Below are 26,346 nucleotides of genomic sequence, written 5' to 3'. Positions count from 1 at the left end.
GTGACGGCGTCCTGTTTTATAAATGGACGCGGCCGCTGATCGCGGTCACGTTCATTCACTCCAGGCTTTGTGATTGGGTAAAGGACCGCTCGTTCCTCTTCCCCAATCACGGAACACGGATACGTAAAAGGCGTCGGGAGTGGCGCGCACACGTGCGGAGTGGCGGCTGGAGTGAGCGACTTATTAAAACGTCCTGTTGCCGTTAACAGACGCAAACAGGACGTTTTAATAAGTCAGTTTGCCATTAATTGGTTAAAAGGAACCTTAACTGAGAGGGATATGGATGTTTCCTTTTAAGCAATACCAGTTGCATGGCAGTCCTGTTGAGCTCTTTGGCCGTAGTAGTGGCTGAATCACACACCTGAAACAAGCATGCAGCTAATCCAGTCTGACGTCAGTCAGAGCACCTGATCTGCATGCTTGTTGAGGGGCTGTGGCTAAAAGTATTAGGGTGCATACACACATCAGACCATAGTCTTTGGAAAATGAAAGATCACAGACCAATTTTACCCCCTTCTATGTAGTATGAGAACCATACCTACACAGTCTAGTCTATTGAGTTGAACTCCCCATCAGATAAAAATCTTTGCAAGATGCTGTACACATGCAACAGATCAGTATCTGCAAAAGATCTGTTCCTGCAAAAGATCCGTTTCTGCAAAATGCATTCATAGTCTATGATATCTGCAGATCTCATACACACCTTGTTTAACGGACATTCATCTGCCCAACCAGCCAGCCAACTTTGTGCCCGTCCAAAAATTTGAAGCTGGAGCCACCACTGGGAACAGGTTTCTGTCAGTAATTGGGAGAGCAGGGTTGGCCTTTACTATCCAGTGTCTGCCCCGGGTTATCGCGGAGCAGCTTTGTCTACCGGCTTACTGGATAGTCGCAGGATAATTAGCGTTAATCATGTCGCAATTATGCAGCATTTCACATTGTTACTGTTTGACAGGTAATTGTGTTTGGTGTCCCTGAATATGATGAGCGTAAATCTAACCTCGAGGTCACAGATGTTTCCGCACAAATCTCCCTCAATTTGCCAAAACTTTAACAGCAGCAAGTCCAATTATTAGAAAACATCAAAGTTGTGACTAGAGACAATGACGAAGCAAGACTCCAGCTAGGCTAAGACAAAAACATTCAGCAATTTTAAGATTTTAATGTATTTATATGAAATATGGTTAAATTGGTTTAAAATGAGCAAGTACCGTATGTGTACCCTGTTTTAAGACACTGGTGTGTCATTTCTGGGTGTTCCCCTTGGTTTTAAGACACTGGCGTGTCATTTCTGGGTATTCCTCTCTACTTCCTCCTAAGCTATACTGCCTGGGTCATCTGGCTACCTATTCCGGGTGGGGCATATTTTTTGACACTCATCCTGAGAGCAAATTCACTGAAAAAACTGCCCTGTATGTGATATTACATTTCGTGCACCTGAGTTTCTTCTTCTGCTACTGCAGGCACAGTACGTCCGCGCTCATGCAGGGAATGGGGCGTGGTCACAAGTTTCAAGAGGGTCACGCACAGCACCGGTGGTCTCAAGGAGGATGTGGGAAGCCTCTAGACGATTCAGAGGCTTCCCTTTTCTTAGGAATCTAATTTTTTTTAATCCACCCCATGGCTGGCGCTGCCATTGAGGCAAAGGGGGCAATTGCCACAGGGCCCCCAACTTCTGTAGGGGCCCCTACACTTCCAGACCCTGGCAACTGTTCTTTCCACGCTGCACTCTGAGGCCCCTGCTTATGAGCTGCATATTGCTAACCCAGGGCCGGCGACTACCCCCCATTCCTCCCCGAATGTCCCACTGGCGACAAATTTTGTGCTCTCCTCCTGTCTTCTCTCTCCCATGTAGGATTCAAGCTGTGGCATTTACTCACTATCTGTACCATTGGCAGCGCTGGGGTCTACAGTGACGGCATTCTCCTGACATCATCAAGTGAGGTGAGGACCCATACAACACACTATCGGGGGGGAGGGGGGGGGGGGGATAGGGGGCCTCCTACTTAAGCTTGCTCCAGGGCCCCTTAAACCAGCTCTGAACCACCCTGGGTTCTCTTTAAGGTAATGGTAGTCGATCAATGCACTGATTTCCTCTGTAGAAATTTATATCACCTCTTTATAATTAAAAAGATCTTATCTGTTAAATATACAGAACACAAAAGTGGCAAGTAGGGTCTTACTTTGCTGTTCTGTATAATAAGCCCCGTAATATTTGAAGGATTATGGACTAACATGTAGGCATTCACATAAAGCAATACTGAATTTGAACTAAATGCTTAAACTAGAGAAAAGCTTTAGTTTTACGTAAGAATTGATCCCACTGCTAATAGATCTTAAAGGTCAACTGAAGTGAGAGGGATATGGAGGCTGCCATATTTATTTCCTTTTAAAGTGAATGTTTACCCATTTAAAAATAAAAAAGTCAGATACTCACCTAAGGAGAGGGAAGGCTCAGTCCTAATGAGCCTTCCCTCTCCTCTCCCGGTGCCCGGTCCCGCGCAGGATCCCCAGTAGCAATATTCGACCAGTTCGGTCAAATACTGCCACTTCCGCATGCGAAGGGAGCTTTCGGAAGCCTTCAGGAGCACTCGGGCTCCCGAAGACGGGCCACTCCATACTACGCATGCGCAAGCGCCCTCTATGTCACACTCGCGCATACGTAGTATGGAGCGGCCCGTCTTCGGAAGCCCGAGTGCTCCCGAAGACCTCCGAAGTCCCTGCGGCGGCGGATGCGAACGGGGGAGCCAGCGCAGCACCGAGGGCACCGGGAGAGGAGAGGGAAGCCTCATTAGGACCGAGCCTTCCCTCTCCTTAGGTGAGTATCTGACTTTTTTATTTTTAAATTGGTACCCATTGGCTTTAAGCAATACCAGTTGTCTGGCTATCTTCCTGATACTTTGCCTCTAATACTTTTAGCCATAGACCATGAACAAGCATGCAGCAGATCAGGTTTTTCTGACATTAATGTCAGATCTGACAAGATTAGCTGTATGCTTGTTTCTGGTGTTATTTAAACACTACTGTAGCCAAAGGGATCTGCAGGGCTGCCAGGCAACTGGTATTGTTTAAAAGGAAATAAATATGGCATCTTCCATATTCTTCTCACTTCAGTTGCTCTTTATTAATGCATCCACCACTGCGTTACTGTGCATGTCCACTAGAGGGCATTCCCTCCTCACAACCATTTTTCATAAAGCAAGGAGTGAAGTTTCATGGAGAACCAAAGAAGAACTTTAAATCAGGATTGAGCTTCACCCCAATCAGTAGCCAATAACCCCTTTTCCATAGCTTCCAACTGCCCCTTTTTCAGAGGGACAGTCCCTCTTTGGGAAGGGAACCCAATCCCTCTGTCCTTCTCTCTTCCTCACTTGTCCCTCTTTCAGGTCTGATGTACAGATCTATGTATATATATGTATTTCCCTCCTGAAAAATGTGTTTAATTGACTCTAAACTTTATTCCCATCCTTTAAATTGATATATTTCTTATTTTCGAATGTTAATTTTAAGGAAAATGAACCAGGATATAAATGACCAGTGCTTTATGGTATGCATGACTAGGGGTGTTCTGGGAGTGTGATTAGGGGTGTGGCTTAAGTGTCCCACTTTCTTATCTCAAAATGTATGCCTTTCCCACGACAAATCCTTGCCTTTTCTCCAGTAGATCCTGAGGAGGGGGGGGGGGGGGGGAAGAATGTGTGCAAAAAAATGGGTGTGGATAGACGCCGCGTCAAAAAAATGGGCGTGGCAATGACCAGATAAGGGCGGATCTAACTGTAATTTAAAGTGATCCCGGGGTGAGAGTGATATGGAGGCTGCCATATTTATTTCCTTTTAAACAATACTAGTTGCCTGGCGGCCCTGCTGATCTATTTGGCTGCAGTAATAAACTGAATTACACCAGCAACAAGCATGCAGCTTAATCTTCTCAGTCCTGACAATATTGTCAGAAACCCCTGACCTGCTGCATGCTTGTTCAGGGTCTATGGTTGAAAGAATAAGAGGCAGAGGACCAGAACGGCAACCAGGCAACTGGTATTGCTTAAAAGGAGAGAAATATGGCAGCCTCAATATTATTCTCACCTCAGGTTCCCTTGAAAAGTGCAACGCAAAGACAGTGGGCCCAAGTTTTGGTGACCCTTTCCCCAGAAAATTCACATAATTGTGCAGGTTTTCTCAAGAAAATACACATAATGTGAGCAGATTTGCCCAGAAAATACACTCAATCATGTCGGCAGATTTGCCCAGAAAATACATTCAATCATGTCGGCAGATATGCCCAGAAAATACGTGCAATGATGTCGGCAGATATGCCCAGAAAATACGTGCAATGATGTCGGCAGATATGCCCAGAAAATATGTGCAATGAGGTCGGCAGATATGCCCAGAAAATACGTGCAATGATGTCGGCAGATGTGCCCAGAAAATACGTGCAATCATGTCGGCAGATTTGCCCAGAAAACACATGCAATCATGTCGGCAGATATGCCCAGAAAATAGGTGCAATGATGTCGGCAGATATGCCCAGAAAATACGTGCAATGATGTCGGCAGATATGCCCAGAAAATACGTGCAATGAGGTCGGCAGATATGCCCAGAAAATACGTGCAATGATGTCGGCAGATATGCCCAGAAAATACGTGCAATCATGTAGGCAGATATGCCCAGAAAATATGTGCAATCATGTCGGCAGATATGCCCAGAAAATACGTGCAATCATGTCGGCAGATATACCCAGAAAATACGTGCAATCATGTCGGCAGATTTGCCCAGAAAACACATGCAATCATGTAGCAAATTTGCCCAGAACATATATGCAATCATGTGGCAGACCTGCCCAGAACATACACGCAATCATGTGGCAGACCTGCCCAGAACATACACCTGCTAAAATAAATAATAAAAAAAAAACATTTACTCACCTGCAGCAGCAGACCTCCTGTCCCAGCCTCCATCCGGCGCGCAGCTCCCATGGGTGGTTGGGTGGATAGGTAGCCTGGTGGGTGAGTGGGTAGGTAGCCTGGTGGGTAGGTAGCCTGGTGGGTAGGTAGGTAGCCCTTAGCCGGGTGGGTAGGTAGCCTGGTGGGTGGCTGGGTAGCCGGGCAGCCTGGTGGGTGGCTGGCTAGGCGGGTGGGTGGGTAGCCTGGTGGGTGGGTGGCTGGGTAGGCGGGTGGGTGGGTAGCCTGGTGGCTGGCTGGGTAGGCGGGTGGGTAGGTAGCTGGGTGGGTGGGTAGGTAGCCCTTAGCCGGGTGGGTAGGTAGCCTGGTGGGTGGCTGGGTAGCCGGGTGGGTGGGTAGCTTGGTGGGTGGCTGGGTAGGTGGGTGGGTAGGTAGCCTGGTGGGTAGGTGGGTGGGTAGGTAGCTGGGTGGGTGGGTAGGTAGGTAGCCTGGTGGGTCTTTAGGTAGGTAGCCTGGTGGGTTGGTAGGTAGCCGGGTGGGTAGGTAGCCGGGTGGGTGGGTAGGTAGGTAGCCTGGTGGGTGGGTAGGTAGCCGGGTGGGTGTGTAGGTAGCCGGGTGGGTGGTTAGGTAGCCGGGTAGGTAGCCGGGTGTGTGGTTAGGTAGCCGGGTAGGTAGTCGGGTGGGTGGTTAGGTAGCCGGGTAGGTAGCCGGGTGGGTAGGTAGCCGGAAGGGTGGTTAGGTAGCCGGGTAGGTAGGTAGCCGGGTGGGTGGTTAGGTAGTCGGGTGGGTAGGTAGCCGGGTGGGTGGTTAGATAGCCGGGTGGGTGGGTAGCCAGGTGGGTGGGTAGGTAGCCGGGTAGGTAGCCGGGTGGGTGGGTAGCCGGGTGGGTGGTTAGGTAGCCGGGTAGGTAGCCGGGTGGGTGGTTAGGTAGCCGGGTAGGTAGCCGGGTGGGTGGGTAGCCGGGTGGTGGTTAGGTAGCCGGGTAGGTAGCCAGGTGGGTAGGTAGCCGGGTGGGTGGTTAGGTAGCAGGGTAGGTAGCCGGGTGGGTGTGTAGGTATCCGGGTGGGTAGGTAGCCGGGTGGGTGGTTAGGTAGCCGGGTAGGTAGCCGGGTGGGTGGGTAGGTAGCCGGGTGGTTAGGTAGCCGGCAGAGTGGTTAGGTAGCCGGGTAGGTAGCCGGGTGGGTGGTTAGGTAGCCGGGTGAGTAGGTAGCCGGGTTGGTGGGTAGGTAGCCGGGTGGGTAGGTAGCCTGGTGGGTGGTTAGGTAGTCGGGTGGGTGGTTAGGTAGGAAGCCTGGTGGGTGGGTAGGTAGCCAGGTGGGTAGGTGGTTAGGTAGCCGGGTGGGTGGGTAGGTAGCCGGGTGGGTAGGTAGGTAGGAAGCCAGGTGGGTGGTTAGGTAGCCGGGTGGGTAGGTAGGTAGGAAGCCTGGTGGGTGGTTAGGTAGCCGGGTGGGTAGGCAGGTAGCCCTTTGAGTATCCGGGTGGGGGGCCCGACTCCTATCCTCCCTCCCTTCCTCAGCTCGGAGGGCCCCCCTCCCGATATGCGCGGCGGGAGAGCGAGCGGCAAATACAGGAAGTCTTCAGGCTCCAGGCAGACGCTAGAGGCTCAGCCGCAATATGTCTCCAACTCTGTCGACATATTGGAGACCAAGCGGCTGCCGGCTGAGCCCTCTAGCGTCTGCCTGGAGACCCGGATTTGCCGCTCTAGCCTCTCCCGTCGCACATACCGGGAGGGGGGGCCCCCGAGGTGAGGGAGGGAGGGAGGGAGGATAGGAGTCGGGGTCCCCCGGGGGAAAAAAAAAAAATATATATATATATATATATATATATATATATATATATATATATATAAAAAATACTTAAAGAGAATCTGTATTGTTAAAATCGCACAAAAGTAAACATACCAGTGTGTTAGGGGACATCTCCTATTACCCTCTGTCACAATTTCACCACTCCCCGCCGCATTAAAAGTAGTCAAAAACAGTTTTAAAAAGTTTGTTTATAAACAAACAAAATGGCCACCAAAACAGGAAGTAGGTTGATGTACAGCATGTCCACACATAGAAAATACATCCATACACAAGCAGGCTGTATACAGCCTTAAGGTGCCCATACACTCGTCAGATTGGCAGCAGATAGATAAGAAATGCATCTGATGATCTATCTGATGCGTTTTTAGAACATTTTTTACCAGGATAGAATTCCAATAGATTTCAGTTTGAAATCTATTGAAATTCGATCTGATGGCATTTTTTTGCCATCAGATTTCCATTAAGGCCAATGCAAACTGATAAGCAATCTCATCAGATCGACCTAAATTTTCCACCCTGCAAGTTCGATGGAAATCCATCGAAATCGATCGAAATCGGCCGTCGATCGGTCGATTGGCCAACCGATTTGCAATCGATTGATCGATCGATCGGGATCGATCGGTCGGCCAGAAAATCGGCTGAGTGTATGGGCTGCTTTACTTCTGAATCTCAAGAGATCACTTGTGTGTGTTTACCTTCTGTCCCCAGCTTCTCTCATGCACTGAACATTACAGGCTTCCTGCAGACAGCTCTGCCTATGTCGTTAATTCCTTATGGCCCATACTCACGAGTGACATTTGTCGCCGCAACACGCGGCGCGCGCGTGTTGCGGCGACAGGTCGCCCGTGAGTATGGGCCGCCGCACACGCGCGCACCCTGAACTGTCGCCCGTCGCTCATGTCGCCAGGCGATTGAAACTTCCAATCGCATGGCGACAGTAGCCGCTGCCCCCCCGCCGCAACTGTCGCTAGTCCGCGTGAGTACGCGGACTAGCGACAGCAACCTCCATTGAGGTTTATGGAGCTTCCTGCGGGGGGAGGAGGAACGTCGGCGACAGCTTCCGTCTCGCCGCTGGTCCCTCTTCCGTGTGAGTACACGGAGGGACCTGGAGAGAAGCTGTTGCCGGCCTGTCGCCCACACGCTCACGTGTGCTGGCGACAGGCGATTTTTGCAGCCCGTGAGTACGGGCCATTAGTATGTGACAGACCAGCTACTTTCACAGCCTAATTACAGAGGGGGATTTTTATCCAGCTCTCTTCTATCACTGATAAGATAGCAGAGAAGCTGCTGGCTTATGTAAATAAAACACACACTGGAGTGTGCATAGAGGAACAGTTCAACACTGAAGAACTTGGCAGCCTTCCAGACACAGGCCGACAAGTCTGACAGGGGAAAGATACATTGATTTATTACAGAGATGGTTATAGTAGAAAGAGCTGCAGCAAGCCAGATCACATTAGCATAGGTTTAGGATGGTAGAAAAAACTTTGTAATTTTTGTTACAGAGTCACTTTAATGGGCCCCTGAAGAAAACGGAACTTCAGAGGCCCTAGTGCGGCGGCACGGCCTGCTCGGCCGTATGTCTGCCACTGTGTCTGATATTGTGGTAAAACCCCTCCTACAGTGTGATGTCATTGTTTTGGCCCTGACAGATTCCTGTCTATGAACCTTGTTGCATTGTGGTAAATAACGACTGTTTTGTTTCCATTATAGTCAACCATTCAGCTTATCACATTGTTTGTGAGTGAGTTTATAGAAAAGGGCAATTGGTGCTATTTTCTATTTTAAATTTAAATCCACTTGAAATGCACATACCTAACAACTTTGGGATAAGAAAGAGGGACACTTAAGCCACACCCCTGCCACACCCCTGATCACTTCCCCACCACACCCCTAGTGAACTTCATCCCAATCTGTAGCGGATACCCCTTTTCTCACGAGAAATCTTTACCTTTCTCTAATAGTGCGTGTGCATCGGGGATCTGTACAGCTGATATTGGGCTTGATTCACTAAGACAAATAGCGTGCCTTATCCGCATTAACACGCCTTATCAAAGTTAGCATGCCTTATCAGAGTAGCATAGCGAGTGATACGAACCCGCAGGGGCTCAGGGCAGGATGAGTGGATTGCCAATTAGCAGGCATAAGTTTGTAGCGCTCGCTATACTACGCTGATAAGGCGTGTTAACTTTGATAAGGCGTGTTATCTCTGATAAGGCATGCTATTTGTCTTAGTGAATCAAGCCCATTGTGGCAAAACCCCTCCCACAGTGTGATGTCATGACCATGGTCCCGACAGCTTGCTGTCTGTGATCGTCATTGCATTGTGGGAAATACTGCTTGCTTGGCAGTTGAAAAAAGACATTATCTCCCTCTTTAAATAGAACTCCCAGTAACTAACATTCCGTACAGCTCACCTGGCAGGACTAAAGATGTCACCACCGACCCGTGATAAATGTCTGAATGTAAATCAGGGAGAGGAAAGATTTTACAATGTGCAAACATTGACTAAATAATCTGCAAATGTATATTGTAGAAAATAAGCAACTTTATCATGTTATTTTCACTGCAGTTCCTCTTTAATGTGTGGCCATGATGGTAAGACATAATGGAATTGTGACATACACTGGCGAACTCAGGGGGCTGTTCCGGGTGTCTGGAACCTCCCCCCTGCACTGAGCTGTGTATTCAGCCAGGGAAGCCCGCATAATATAAACAGCCTCATTCTCCCTCCCTTCTTACTTCTGGTGCCTCCCTCCAGCTAATAGAATGAGAGAGGCAGCCGAGCTTCCCTCACAACCCTCACAAGAAGATGCAGCCTACAGTGAGAGAATGTTGATTATGGAGTCCTGGACTCTCCACAGCACAGAAGTGTCAGACATGATGAAATTAGAGTGCAGGCAAGCTGGTAAATATGCACAGCATGATGCAGAGCTTGCCTGGACTCAGGGTCTGTGGGCAAACATCTGTCTGGTCTCTCCCCATTGTTATAATGACTGCATGTGTGGATAAGGTGTGGATAACAAGCTGAAAAGTTTTTGACAGTCCCTAGACTCCAGGAGGGCTTCTTTCTGACTTGTGTGAGAGACTGACAGGGACAGGAGTCCGATTACAGGCAAGTAGCCTGTGTGATGTGGGACTTCAATACAGATAAGTTCTCTGCTCCATCTCCGGGGCTATTCTCAATTTCTCCACTCCTCTCTCTGGGCTAGTGCAACGCCAAAATGACAATAGCAATCGCTAGCAATTTGTGAGTGTGATTTTGTGAAGTGATTTTCAGAGCGATTTTTGAATGAATTGCTCAAAAACATGCTACATGCAGTATACCTGCGATTTTGAAAAAATCACAACGCTGCTGTGGGAACACCCACATAGGGTAACATTAGCCAAGCGCTTTTCAAATCACTGTTGATTTGAAAAACGCTCAGAAGCACTCTTGGTGTGCACCAGTTCTCCCTCATTCACCTTTGTTTCCCTCTTCCCCTAGTGCTGGCTGGCTGACTGTGTGTTCTTGTCTTACAGGAAAGCTAAATAAAAGTGCAATCCTGGTGAGGCAAAATATTATTATTTGGTATTTATGTAGCGCCGACATCTTCCGCAGATGCATATATCCCTGCATCATATGGGTATCGCTTGCGCTATGTGACACTATGTAGCATATTCCACTGAATTGTCCAAACTAAGTCTATCTCCTGTTCCTCTCTTGGGGAGTTGTTCCAGCGCTGTACCCCGTTCACATTTGCTGCTACCAGAAGCCCTCAGAAACACTAGTGTCCTTGAGTACTTCCAAAGATAGGCAGCTCCGTAATACGCCAGCGCACTTTTGTGCATGGGCAGTATGGAGCCACCTGTATTCGGAAGCACTCGGGACATACGTGCTTCTGGACCTTTCAGGAACCCCCCCCTTAAAAATCCTGCGTTTGCCCCTGACATAGGTAATTAGATTTCTGCCCATCCGGGCGTGTGGCTCTGACATCAGAAGTGCCCTTGACATTACAGAATCTATTAAGCACAGCGTATTTATCCATTGAGTCCACCTATAACAGTGACCCAGAGAATGCCGACTGGGATATGCTTCTGTTATGCTCCGTAAAAACGTATCTGGCTCTACTAACGGCATTTATTGTATGTCCATTGCTAGGTAATGCATTACGTCTGTCACTCCATCCCCTCTCTGCTCCTAATGCTTGGGCCTTTCACCTACATTTAAATATAACACATTTGCATGTTAAGTGAGGCTTTGTACTGGTTTCCAGTATTATCTCATTGCTCAATCAATGGAGAATCTGCAAACACGACTGGAAGGAAGAATTGCTGAACTAAGTAAAGCACAGTTTTGCCTTCTTACAGGACTACTCTCACGAAAAAAGTAGGCAGCTAAAATCTGACAGAACTGACAGGTTTTGGACTAGCCCATCTCCTCATGGGGGATTTTCATGGTTTTCTTTGTTTTCAACAGCAGTTCCTGAACAGCAGTTGCAAAGTCTAACTGACCAAATAGTGTGCAAGGGAGTAGGGAGGCTGGCTGGTATCTTACTATTTTGGCAGTTAAACTGCTGTTCAGGAAATGCTGTTGAAAACAAAGAAAACGCTGAGAATCCCCCATGATGAGATGGACTGGCCCAAAACCTGTCGGTTCTGTCAAATTTTAACTGCCTACTTTTTTTTGCAATAGTGGACCTTTAAAGTAAACCTGAGATTAAAAATAATAATAATAAAAACGCATACATACCGGGGGGGGTTTCTCCAGCCTGTTCGCTCCCTCACCGTCCTCTAGACATTGAAGAGGGGTTGCTGTATATGGAGGAGGAGGCTACAAATTGAAAAACACTGTATTTTAATAACATAGTGCGAAACAACGTGTACGTTTTAGCAACACCCTTGCATGCTCTGCGCTGTAACAACTGAATCTGTTACATTGCAGCACCACTGTCCATAGACTTAATCACACTCCCTAACAGTGCGAAAACAGTTGGCTGAAGTGTCAGTTTAACGCTAGCAGTAATAAGGCTTGTTTCATGTCAGTTATTGTCTTTTCACAACCACAAAAAAGTACAACACAGAAAAGTATGTTGCAATTATAGCAGATCATTATTATATAATCAGGCAGATTACATCATGGTTTAAGAAAAGTGCGTAAAGACAGTGGTGAACACATTCCTCCGGTATATAGAAAAACCATCCTATAGCATTAAAAGATGGGAGTGGCAACCAACCTAAGTTAGAGGCTGAATATACATCCTATTAAGGTAATGGAAAAAAATACATTCGTCCGTAGAACAGCATTTAAAGAAAATGGGTGTTTTTTGTTGTTTTTTTTACATACCTGGAGCTTTCTACAGACCCCTTTTAGGCAGCTTAATCGGTCCCTTACTGTCTTCCTCCACCTGGATCTTCTGCTATGGGTCTCGGTAATTGAGCCAATCCGGGCGTAGTGCACATACCTGGCCTGGCCATGTGCTCACACCCCGTTGCACTCCCTGTGCAATACCACTGTGCGCACGCCCGGACTGCGCCTACGCCAACTGGCCCCGACTAGCCAAATTACTGGTAACCATAGTGGAGGATCCAAGCGACGGAGGAGGCCTGCGAGGGACCGATTATCCTGAAGGTGGCTGGAGGAAGCCCTGGGTATGTATAACACTTTTCTTTTCATCCGTCTCAGGTGCACTTTAAAACCATTTTTAAAAAAATCACACAGGATATGCCTAAGTGCACAACAACATATATTAAACTCAATCTGTATGCAGCACTGGAAAATGTGAGTTCACACTGTGGATTGAAGATTCTAGATGGCTCTTGGTGGTTGAACTTCCAACTGCCAAGATTCTGCGGTTAGAGAGACCAGGAGCTCAATGGTGCAATATCATTAAGATATATGGCCGAAGATAATGTAGTAATATATATGCACAAGGGTGGGTTGCACTCCTGCAACCACCGACAGAGCCTACAGGAAAATGACCGTTCCCGCTTGGTAGTCCAGGTCTGCTGTGCAGGTACTGGCTGGTCGCTCTCCTTGGGTTATTGTGACACCAAGTGTCCAATACTCAACCCGAAGGGTAGAACTAATATTTAAACAAACTGTTGGAGGCGCCCAAAGGTATATTCTAATCTCTAAATGGTACTGGATAGTAGTAGATAATTCTTAACTCCATAAAAGAACAAACCACATAGACAAATGCGTTTCATGGGCGGCCACACACGTGACTGCTGCAAACGTAGGCACTTGTTATTGTCCTGAGGAAGCAGGCCAGTACCAGCGAAACTCATCTTATTGTGCATCATACCTACAGTATGTGGTTTGTTCTTTTATGGAGGTAAGAATTATCTACTTCTATACAGTACAATATAATTAGAATATACCTTTGGGTACCTAACAGTTTGTTTTAACATGAGTTCACACTGTGTTCATTGCGTGTGTTATAGCGTAAGTCACAATCACTCAACAATGCGCTGCAATGGGCCCATTCAGAATCAGAATCAGAATCAGAATCAACTTTATTCGCCAAGTGCGGCGGGAGCCGCACCCGGAATGTTTTGTGGACACAATTGGCATAACAAGCAACAAAACAATTGGCATAAAAAGCAACATCAACATGGTACAGATAGTGGCTACATATTTGACAGACAGTAACAGCAATTGGCAAACAACACATGGTACAGATTCTTAGCTACAGAGACACCCAGACGTCAGTTTAACAGACAGTTTAACAGACAGCAGCTCATAGTTCAGGTGGGCAGGACTATCTTATGCAAAGCAGACATATTGTACGGTGACATGTGGTTCTGTGTGGCCATTGGTGCGTTACCCTTGCGGTGCGTCGGGTTCCGTTGCAATAACTTGAGACAAGCTGTGTGTTACTAGACTAGGTGCACATTGTGCCCATGTTAAGAATGAATGAATATGAGGTACCGTGCGTTGTGGCACGTGCGTTCCCTAAAGACGCAAATTTTTAAATCCGCTGTTGTATATTGCATGCACATCACAACAGATTCAATTTCAAATGGCACTATTGCAACATACTAAATAAAGTGGTGGTCAAACCCCAAAGCTGCATCCTCACAGTTTAATCAGGGAGACCTCCACAGCTTAATTAAGCCCCATACACGTGCTCAGTCAATGATGGGGATCGAGATCCGATCCCTTGGGAGACATTGCAGGGCCGAGGCTGTACAGACGCCTCGCTTGCTTGGATGCGAGCAACATGTTTTGTTCAATGCAGGGGGGCGGAGCAGCACAGGAGTGACGTCAAGCAGCAAACGTGGTAAGTGGGGAGAACACTGCTCTCGGCCAAAGTGATCTGCCAGGACAGATCGTTACGTGAGCGGGCGAGGATTCTAGGAGCAGGCGGACTTTTTCAAGTTTCATCTGGCGTGTGTATGGAGTTATAGGCACGCAAAACACTAAGTGGACAGCTCTTTATTTTCTGTTTTTATTAAGTTGTTGAGGTAACCGTTTAAACATGAAATATTGGTTGGAAAGCATGTAAGCGAGCAAAACTGCAAACCAGCACATGCCCTTCATTGGCTTCCAATTCACTTCAGAATTAGATTCAAGGTCCTATGTTTGGCCTACAAATCCATACACAAGTCCTGCCCAAGCTACATCTCTGACCTGGTCAGCAGATATACACCTGGCCGCGCACTTCGCTCCTCCAACAACCTCCTCTTAACCACCCCACGCATCTCGCACTCCCATGCACAACTGCAGGACTTCACTAGAGCTGCCCCCATCCTGTGGAACTCTCTTCCACTACCCATCAGGCTTGCTCCCACCTTCAAAACAGCACTCAAAACTCACTTCTTCAAGGAGGCCTACATCAACTCAACACTGCCCTAATCCTTTCTGCCAATAACTTCTTGCTGCACCCCCTCCTTTTGTGTCACCAACCCCTCCCTCTAGATTGTAAGCCTTTGGCAGGGCCCTCTCCCCTTGTGTATCATACTTGACTGTGTGCACTTCACCCAGAATTTGGGACTTGTTACCACTACCACTCCAGTTTATGTTCTGGCATTGTACTACTGTCTGCATTGTGTTGTGTATCTTTTTGCTATTACCTGTATTGTTATCTATTGTCTATTACCTGTATTGTCCTGTCACCCCGGTTATCATTGTCTGTAAACGTATTTATTGTACAGCGCTGCGTAATATGTTGGCGCTATATAAATCTAATAATAATAATAATAATGCCAATACCTGGGGGAGGACTGGGAACATTTTGCTTGGGAGGAAAACACAACCAAGGTATCAAAAAAGCATGTCAAAGTTCCAATACCCCAGCTCTTCAGTGCCCCCCAGTGTATATCCTGCTGTTTATCACACTGCTGTCTAAGGTAAGTGAAACTTTTTTTCTGGCTCTGTTAAAGTGTAACTGTCGGGCATAAAATCATAAATCAATTCTTTATTTTTATCTGGTAAACAAGTAATAAGGATGCTAACCAGGCAATCCAAAAGTTAAAATTACTATTACTTTTCTTGTTTATAAATGATCATTCCCCAGTTTACCTGACTCTTATTTGGTACGTTGCAGCAAAAAGGAAGTTGCAGGGCATGCTGGGTTGTCCTTTTTTGCTTCTGTACATTAGTTAAGTCTCAGGGGAAATAAAAAAGTAAAAAAAGACAACCTATCATGCCCTGCAACTTCCTTCGTGCGGCAACGTACCAAATAAGAGTCAGGCAAACTGGGGAATGATCATTTATAAACAAGAAAAGCAACAGAGATTTTAACTTTTAGATTGCCTGGTTAGCATCCTCATTACTTGTTTACCAGATAAAAATAAAGAATTGATTTTTGATTTTATACCCGACAGTTACACTTTAAAGGTTCACTTTAAACTGTAATATTGCCAACATGTGCAATAGGGAAACATGGACACTACCTTACACATCAGTTGTCCTTTCAGTTGTAACTGACAGCAACTGATATATTTTAGTTCTGACAAAATCTTGTCAGAACTGGAAGGAATCAATGTTAGAAGCAAATGGTGAGCATCTGAGAGGAATTGATGGCAACCTAAGTATGTAATATTTATTTGCGGGTACATCGTGTGTTTTCAATAATTTTACTCGGTTAAGGTTCCCTTTAAGTACAAAATACACTAACTCTTTAAGTATGGATTTTACTGTTCCCTTCTCAACATCTTTTCCTATTGACAAAAAAATAGCATCACCGATGACATAATTAATCCTTATCACCTTCATGTGAAAGGGAGGATTGACATAACCAATAACAAGCTGTGCTACCTGTCAGTGAAATCCCCAAGGCCTGCAGGAATCCCCAAGTGAAAAGCTTTGAAGACATTAAATGGCAAATGAAGTATTTAAATAGTAAGTGATGGCTTTGAATTGAACCCACATGAGATAATCCCAGCTGTCTTTGATAGGGTCTTGTCTGAACTGAGCTGGGCGGATTGTTATGGGTTTAGCGCCCGGCCTTCTGTTGGAATGGAGCCTCGAAGAATAAGTCGCGTAGATTGACTTAACACCTTAATGAGAGCATTGTTAGCGGTACACAAATGTGTCACCCACCTATCCCGAGTGCCGACAGCCAGAGCCATTGTGTAAGGGTTAATATCGCCTGTCTTTCACATAATTACTCCTCCAAATATAATTTCCTTGTTTTGGTGTAAATCTCTGAGATGTCTGGGAAAGAGAAGATTTACCTATAATCTCAGGGGAAATCTTCACAGGAACAAAAATGTATCAGTCATTTTCTTTGTCCTAGAAGACAGACAATGCTTTGGTGTTTGCAAAGTTTCATTCATGAACAGTGCATGAAGACATGAAGGCTGTTAGTGTTGGCGAAGGAATCAGAAGCTAGAGCTCCTAATGTCTGATTCACGGATGCTAGAGGGAGAATCACCAGCTACAAAGGTTGTCTCCGGACTTGGAGAGCAGATGCTGTGCTACTATGCTGGAATGAAGGGGGGTCATGGGGAGGAACAGGGAGGACACACACAACGATGCATGCTCCCTTTTGGAGGCTACACAGCTTCCAGCATATCACCACGACACCCAGCATGCCTCATAGAGTCACCACAGTACCCAGCATGCCCCATGGAGGCAGCACTTCATTTTAGAATTACAATGATGCCAAAATAAGACAATCACTAGCAGTGGGAGTCTTGGCTGGATCTCTGGCCTCATATGTCACCAGAGACACGGTCTCTCTGCTTTTACAGGCCGCTGTTGCTTAGCAAAGTCTGATTCTTGCAACCAGAGAAGCAACAAGTGTCAAATGTGCCTTGTTCTCATTAACTGGATGCAGCAGAGCACAGGAAGGACTGGCAGCTAGTGGAGAAATACATTACAAGCATCTTCCGTAAGATGACGTTCTGCCTCTATAGGGTCCAGTCCTGACAAGCTGAAAAATGGAGGAAAGTGACCGCACAATACGGATTGGTACTTAAAGGGAACCAATCTGAAGTGAGAAGTATGTGGAGGCTACCATATTTATTTCCTTTTAAACAATAACAGTTACCTGGAAGCCCTGCTTGTCTATATGGCTGCGGTAGTGTCTGAATTACACCAGAAACAAGCATATACAGTAGTTAACCTTGTCAGGTCTCACAATGTCAGAAACACATCTGCTGCATTACAGTGACCAGATTTTTGTAGGTTCAACCTGGGACAGGGCGGCGGGGGGGAAGGGGAGGGAAAAATGGGGGACTGCCGCGCCAACTAACGTGGTGCGCCGCGCCAAAAAATGGGCGTGGCCATGACATTCTATGGGCGGAGCTAACGTAATGATGTAACAGCGAGGCATAAGAAAGCAGTGTTTACGCCATGATGTGGTCAAACGAGGATTCGCATCATGGGTGTGCAGAAACTGTGTGATGCTATTTAATAATATACCGTAACCCCAAAGCAGCAAACATAGCCAACTATGACCATTAAATAATAAATGCAGCAACAGTTACCCCAGACACCACAAAATAAACGCAATGGGCAACATTTCAGCACAAAATAAACGTATTGCAGGCAACATGTCAAGCACAAAATAAACGCATTGCAGGCAACATGTCAGCACAAAATAAACGCATTGCGGGCAACATGTCAGCACAAAAACAATGCATTGCGGGCAACATGTCAGCACAAAAATAAACGCATTGCGGGCAACATGTCAGCACAAAATAAACACATTGCGGGCAACATGTCAGCACAAAATAAACGAAATGGGGGCAAACATTTCAGCACAAAATAAACGAAATGGGGCAAACATTTCAGCACAAAATAAATGCATTGCGGGCAACATTTCAGCACAAAATAAACGCAATGGGGGCAAACATGTCAGTACAAAATAAACGCATTGTGGGCAACATTTAATTCAACACAAAATAAAGGCATTGCGGGCAACATATCAGCACAAAATAAACGCATTGCGGGCAACATATCAGCACAAAATAAACGCAATGGGGGCAAACATGTCAGCACAAAATAAACGCAATGGGGCAAACATGTCAGCACAAAATAAACGCATTGCGGGCAACATTTCAGCACAAAATAAACGCACTGCGGGCAAACATGTCAGCACAAAATAAACGCAATGGGGGCAAACATGTCAGCACAAAAACGCAATGGGGGCAAACATGTCAGCACAAAATAAACGCAATGGGGGCAAACATGTCAGCACAAATTAAACGCAATGGGGGCAAACATGTCAGCACAAAAACGCAATGTGGGCACATTTCAGCTGGAAAAAAAAAAGCATGTACTCACCTGACAGAAGTCCCCTCACGCAGGCGGTGCTCCAACTGGCCTCTGGTGTGTGTGCGCAGCTCCCCGGGCTCACAGGCACTCAGGCAGAGCAGGGCTACGGCAAGATGGCGTCCCGAGGCGGAGCCCTGTACTGGAGACACAAATAGTCTCCAGTACAGGGCTCCGCCTCCGGACGACATCTTCCCGTAGCCCTGCTCTGCCTGTGCCTGCCGGAGGACAATGCAGGCTGCTGGAGCGGGCTGCGGGGAATGAACTAGCACAGCGTCTATGAGACGCTGCGGCTAGTTCATGTACGGTGACCAGAGTCCCGAGGCCGGGACATCCCGCTGCTGAAAGCGGGACATTTCCCGAGACCTCGTGCAGCCTGGGACAGTGCCCCCCGAAGGCGGGACGCGTCCCGGGACGTATGGTCACCGTAGCTGCATGCTTGTTCAGGGTCTATTGCTAAAGGTATTAGAGGCAGAGGATCAGCATGATAGCCAGGCAACTGGTATTGCTTAAAAGGAAATAAATATGGCCACCTCCATATACCTCTCTCTTCAGGTTCCCGTTAAAGGACCACTATTGCGAAAAATTGTAAAATTTAAAATACATGTAAACACATATACAGTAAATATGTTTCTTCTATAGTGAAATGAGCTATAAAATATTTTTCTCCTATGTTGCTGTTACAGTAGGTAGTAGAAATCTGACAGAACTGACATGTTTTGGACTAGCCCATCTCCTCGTGGGGGATTCTCAGGGTTTTCTTCTTCTTTCTTCAGTACATTGTACTAGGAACATATTGTTGTAATAACCGGGACAAATGGGAACGGGGCAAAAAAAAGGGTGGGTATAATCTACCGCTTTATTTTAAAACTATAATGGCTGAAAACTAAGACATAATGATTTTTTTAATTTTAAGGTTTTTTTCTTCCTATTTCCCTTAAAATGCATATAAAAATCTCAGCAAAAAATACCACCCAAAGAAAGCCTTTTTTTGTGGTGAAAAAAACCCAATAATATGTAGATCATTTTGATGTGATAAGTTATTGGCGAAAGAATGGGAGAAGCGTGATATGTGAACATTGCTCTGTTTTTTAAGGGGAAATAACAAGTGGTTAAAATAGTTTGGGACGTTACAGGCACACGTTAGTGCAGCCTGTAACGCAGCCCACCACACAGCAATGAAAAGTCAATGGGCTGTTCACAGTGCCCACGTTGCGTTACATTGTAACGCAGCACGTTTTAGAAAAGTGCTGCATGCTGTGTGTTATACGCGGCTAAGCCGCGTTAGACTGTTGCACTTGCTCAGTGATGTTGGAGGAGGAGCTCTCCCCTCCTCCTCCGCGGCCAGCCACATGGCTAATTAATATTCACTGCACTCAGTGACGTGCAGTGTTTACTTCCTGGAGCGGCCGCTCTGTGCGGCGATTGGCCGGCGGGACCACGTGATACGGATCACGTGGTCTCCGCATCACATTGCACAAAAAAGGCGCACCAAGAGCTGCATAACGCAGCTCTAGGTAGCATCCTCGTCCAGCACCACCAGGCGTTGCGTTAGGGGCACGTTATGCAACCTTAACGTCCCCTAAAATGCAATGTCCTGGTGGGAAAGAAGCCTTAAGGTACACCAGGAGCAAAATACACATTTTGAATGAAAGTACTCCTGAAATGACTTAAAAACTGTGCAATGAAGCCCATGGTGGGCTAGATTACCTGTTACTGAATTGTTGTCGTCGGGGTCACCCCTCTAACTCGCCCCGTTCTCTTCTTCTTCAACAGGATCTTCAGTTCAAGAAACTGCAGCTGTGCATAATTGATAATAGCACAGGAGCAGTTCCAATATGCTTCAGCACAGTGCAAGCAAAGCACTCGTTTACGAAGGATTTCTTTCACTGCGCATGCGCAGACCAAACTCACGCTTGCCCAGTCCATTCATTGCTCTGCAACGCTCAGAGGAACTTCCGGGCAGCTGCAGAAATTAAAGTGCCAGGCACAGGGCGGGGGACCTCAAGGACAACAAGCAGCAGCAGCAGCAGCACATTCATGCAAAGGTATTCTGGCCCACCCTGGGCTTTCTTGCAGATTTTTATTCAGTCAGTTCAGGGCAGGGGTACTTTAAAGGGAAACTAAGCTGTTGCAGAAAAAGAGAGTTTCTACCGGCCCTCTACAGTTGCCCTGTGCCCGCGCCGCTATGCAACAATCCTCCGGTTCCCTCCCATGGCTCAGTTTCGATTTTGCTGACTGAGCCAGTCAGGGGCATAACTAGAAGGCCCCGGGCCCCCCTGCAAGAATTTGAGCGGGCCCCCCTCCCCCTGGGGCCCGCTCATGGCCGTTTTGGGGGGACAGGAGGGGTCGCAGCATGAGAGGAGAGCTTTGCCTATCGGCGGGGAGGGGGGAAGGTCTTCCCCTCCCTCACCTCGGGCTCTCCCCTCTGCGCTCCCCTCCTGCATCTATATAAGTGTCAGCGGCGGCGGCGGCAGCAGCTATAATTACCTCCATTCACCACCAGAAACAGGAAGTGATGTGAAGCCCTTGCAAATCGGACCTCCGTGGTAAATAGAGGTAATTATAGCTGCTGCCGCTGCCGCCGCTACTGCCACTTATATAGATGCAGGAGGGGAGCGCAGAGGGGAGAGCCCGAGGTGAGGGGGGGGGACCTTCCCCCCTCCCTGCTGATAGGAAAAGCTCTCCTCTCATGCTGCGACCCCTCCTGTCCCCCCAAAACAGCCATGAGCAGGCCCCATGGGGGCCCCGGGCCCCCCCTCGGGGACAGGGGCTTCTTCCCCTATTGTTACGCCAGTGGAGCCAGTCAATGACCACTGTGCCTGCTTGTCCCAGGCCGTGCAGATGCTCGTTTGCGCTCCCGCAATGGGAGTGTGAACGAGGATGCGCAGTGGCCATCAACTGGCAGAATCAAAACTCAGCTGTGGCGCCCCATGGCTGCAAACAAGCACATTCAAACTGGGCATATGCTGGTTATGGTCCATGCATGCCCACTAAAAGGAAGCCCTCATTGGATCAGCCATCATTCTCGTATGTGTGTAGGAAGCTCTATACTATACTACGAGAGTGATTAAATTGTAAGCACTGAGCGAGGGACAGTGTGAGAGCCGCTTCACATATATGTGTTGTACTAACATGCACTAATCTCTGTTGTGGTTCAGTTGCAGGTGTCATGCAGAGCAGTATCCTTAACTTGTTGAATGACAACGCATTTCACTGTCTGGAAAAACGCATACTGCTGCATTGTAACACAGCAAACAGTAATGCAACAGACATGAGTGAGATTACTCATAGGAAGGTATTGAAACGCTGGGCACATCCATTATCTAGAGCATCAAAACACATATAAACTGTCCATTGATTTGAATTGGCCCAGTTCCAAGCTGCATACAATTCGCATGAAAGCTGCATGCAAGCTGGAATGATCTGCTTTGCATTGACCATCCCCATTGCTAACACTCTAAAAGTTGCTATTTACAATTGCGTTTGCAATATGCTGTTCTGCTTCATATGAAGCTACAGCCCTTATTATCCACATCCTCAGATGTTCAACAATGATCTTTTGTCTCTCAAGTCAACATGGTATTGATGGAGAATTTACTTTAGGCAGGCCAGGAACACACTAGGCAGAAACGCTAGCGTTGCAGAAAACGCAACTTTTTTTTCCCCGCTAATAAAAGTCTATAGGCCGCATGTAAAAATAAAATGCATATATGTGTGTTTTAGGTTGTGCGCTTTTGAAAACGCACAACATGCTGTATATTTTCAAAAATGCATGTAAAACGCACATAATGCACATAACCCACACAGAGGAATGTGTTTTAGGTGTGTTTGTGTTGTTTTTAGAAAACAAATTGTAACTGTATTTAACTTCATTGATTATTGAAAATAATAAAAAGCGCAAACGCAAAATGCACCAAAAACACATACAAAAACACAACAAAAAACATGAAAAACACAGTGCAGAAAACACATGCCTAGTGTGCTCCCAGCCATAGAGTGTTCTATCACATTCTTGGTGAACTATATCATAGCTATGGATGGATACCACCAGGGGGCAGGATTGTGTAGCAAGTCACTCACACCGAGCTTATTATACACACTCCAATGAGATCTGGTTCACCATGAGCTTGCTGGGTAGTCTGTAACTCTATTATGTAACTCACTCTCCAGAACAGCTTTCTAGCTAAGCTGGAGATACTATACAGTACACTTAAATTTGAATCTATCTCACACATTTACAGGGGTAGGACAAAATAATGGAAACACCTAACATTTTGGCATCATAATCTTTGAACATGTTGTAAGCAATCAAAACTTGACATATGTTAATTTTTTTATAATTTATAAAAATGGCAGATCTCTCAGACTTTCAAAGAGGCCAAATTGTTGGTGCTTGTATGGCAGGCGCTACTGTAACAGAAACTGCCCGAATGCTTGGCATTTCAAGAGGTACTGTCTGAAAAGTAATGACTGCCTTTGAAAAAGAAGGAAAAACATCCTCAGCAAAGCACAGTTGTGGCCGAAAATTGAAGTTGTTTGAGAGAGAGCGTTGGACTCTAAATTAAATTGTTAGAAAAGCTCGCAAGACCACGGCTCCTAAAATCACTGCAGAGCTGAATGAACACCTACAGAACCCAGTTTCCACAAAAACTGTTCTTCGGGAGCTGCACAAATATGGATTCCACGGAAGAACTGCAATTAGAAAACCTCTGCTCTCAAAGACAAATGTTTCAAAGCGTTTAGAGTGGTGTAGAAACCCCCAGAATTGGTCCCTCGAGCAGTGGAAAAATGTGATTTTCTCTGACGGATCATCGTTTACCTTATTTCTGACCTCCGGCCGAGTGTACGTTTGGAGACACCCAAAAGAAGCATTTCATCCAGACTGCCTTCTCCCAACCGTAAAACATGGCGGGGGTTCTGTGATGATCTGGGGTGCTATTTCTTAGAAATCGGCCGGGCCAATCCCTTCATGGAAGAATTAACAGCCGAGACTATTTAGGAATTTTGGGCGACCAAGTTCATCCTATGGTTCAAGAACTGTTTCCGGAGGGGAATGCCATCTTTCAAGATGATAATACCCCAATCCATACAGCCAGAATTGTTACAGAGTGGCACAAGGAACATTCTAATGAAGTTGAGCATCTCATCTGGCCACCACAATCCCCAGACCTCAACATTATTGAGCATTTATGGTTGTTAGAGATTCAAGTAAGAAGTCGATTTCCGCCGCCATCGTCTCTAAAAGAACTGGAGGGTGTTTTAACTGAAGAACGGGCTAAAATTCCTTTGGAAATAATTCACAATTTGTATGAATCAATACCTTTAGAGAATTGAGGCTGTAATTGCCGCAAAAGGTGGACCTACACCAGATTAAAATATATTTTGTTGATTTTCAAGGTGTTTCCATTATTTTGTCCAACCCCTGTATTTTTTCTTGAAATGGTATTTAATGTAAATAAGGAGTAAAACGCAATGTTGTCTTTGGCCTGGTGCACACCAGAGGAGTTTTTCGGAGCATTTTGAGTTTTTAAATCTGCTGCTAATGTTATCCTATGTGTCTGTGCACACCGGAGCAATGAGGTTTTGTAAAAAACCCCATAGCATTACATTGGGAAGAGCTTTTGAAACCTCTAAAAGCTCTTACCAATGTAATGCTATGGGTTTTTTTTTACAAAACCTCATTGCTCCAGTGTGCACAGACACATAGGATAACATTAGCAGCAGATTTAAAAACTCAAAACGCTCAGAAAAACTCCTCTGGTGTGCACCAGGCCTTTAAGGCCTGGGACCCACTTGCAGCATTTTTGAAGTGCTTAGGAAATGCTGGCAATTCCAAAAGTGCTACACTAATGTTAATCCACCTGCATTGAGTAACATTAGTGTCCCACTGCTGTGATAGCGATTTCCTCAAATCACAGTTGCAGGTTCTGCAGCATTTTAGCAATTTGCCCAGAGTGATCATGGCCAACAATTGCTCCTGAAAAACCTGGTACTACACCAGGGGTCTCAAACTCGCGGCCTGAGGGCCATTTGCGGCCCTTGGGCCATTTGCGGCCCTCGATACAATATTTTGTGGCCCGCGCCGGCAAAAGCTTCCTTATAGTTCGCTTCAGTGCTCTCAAGTAATCCGCCGCATCCCCGCCGCTAAACAAGGGCTGCAGAACCCCCAAATCGCCCGGGGGGGGGGGGGGGGGGCAATCCGCCGGCATTTCCTGGAAGGGGCAGAGCTTTCAGCTTCAGCTCTGCCCCTCCTGACGTCAATCGCGGCGCATCGCCGCCTCTGCCCGCCCCTCTCACTCTTCCTTCACAGAGAGGGGGGAGAGGCGGCGATGCGCAGCGATTGACGTCAGGAGGGGCAGAGCTGAAGCTGAAAGAGGGGCGGGAGCTGCTGATTGACTTTTTTTGTGAAATCCCTTATGCGGCCCAGCCTCATCCTGATTTTGCCTCCTGCGGCCCCCAGGTAAATTGAGTTTGAGACCCCTGTACTACACGGTTTCAGAAATCGTGTTGATTTCCGCAAGCTCCACTGGGTCCCAGGCTGAAACATAAATTAAGACATAGTTGTGCCTTTGCTCATTTGCCATCTCTTGTATGTTCCAATATAAGTTGCGGAAGAAAATCACTATGAGTTAAAGGAGTACTATCGACTGAAACGACTTTTTTTTGTAATACTCTATATTAGTGTACACATTACCACTAGTGCTAGGGGCACTTTATTTATTCACCCAGGTCTCTCTCTCGCTATCCCTGCTTAAAAATTTATTTCTCACACAGCTCATAGTAGTTTGGGTCACCCTGAGCTGCTTGGTTGCTCTGTCACACAGCTCACATATATATTTCACCTTGTCACTCACAGAATGCAGCAGACTTGAGGAGAAACAGGCTGATCTGAGGTGGTAACAGGTAACTAAATGAGCTGGAATATTGCTGGAATATAACTAGCTATACCAGGAGTCTGTGTTTACACTCATACTGGCTGCCTGCTTGAGGTGATTCACTCCAGGCTGCATCCACTTTACAAGCTGCTGAGAGGGGCAGACCACTGTCTACAATTAGCATTATTAGTATCTTTATCAGTAAAGAGAAGCAAAGATAATAAACACACATTGCTAGAATCTTTAACCCCTTACCACCATATCAACAAGATTCTTTCAGCAAGGTGATAATTCAACTATAAACTGAGGAGTTGATAGCATCTCCCCTTTGCAGAGACATGGTCTAGCCCTCTGAGAGCTCAGTATTAGATACATTTTGTATCCAACACTGACGCCAAAACTGACAGAGGATTTTACAGCTGAGAGGAACAGCTGTGTGAGGAATCAAATTGCTCCTAGTACTTGCCCTGATGTGTGCTACAACATACAGCATTTAAAAATAAATGCATACATCGATAGTATTCCTTTAAGCATATGATCCTGTTCAGAAACATGTGCCGATATGTCTGCTCTATCCACTGTCGTCCTGTGTGTTGCCGTGACTGAGCGCAAACTCGCTGCATCCAGGTTAATTACAGATGGAAGTTGGACATGTCATAACGACAATGCTGTTATGAGTTGTCAGATGCAATGGAAATGTCTGAGCGTTTGTGCTGTCGCTGTCTATGACATTGGACAACGACACAGGCATGGCCAGACTGAAAAAGGCTTTGGCGGTAGCGTTAAAGAGGAACTTTACCGTAAGTTAGTATTAGGGGAAAAAATAAATACATACATTGCACAGTGAGAAGTAAAAAAATAGAAGTTAGATCAAGAAATGATTAATACTCAATGTGCAATTCATTCATGTTGTTTGATCCACAATGAACCTGCAAATTATCACCTTTACTGCTGGCTGTCAAGAAAAAAAAACAGACAGCACCAACTGGCATTATCTATTTACACACCCACTAACAATGTGATAGGCTAAAAGGTATATATATATACATATATAA

This window comes from Hyperolius riggenbachi, chromosome 11 (genome assembly GCF_040937935.1).
Source record: "Hyperolius riggenbachi isolate aHypRig1 chromosome 11, aHypRig1.pri, whole genome shotgun sequence".
Taxonomy (NCBI): domain Eukaryota; kingdom Metazoa; phylum Chordata; class Amphibia; order Anura; family Hyperoliidae; genus Hyperolius; species Hyperolius riggenbachi.
The sequence above is the reverse complement of the archived record's forward strand: the minus strand, read 5'-3'. Positions refer to the sequence as shown.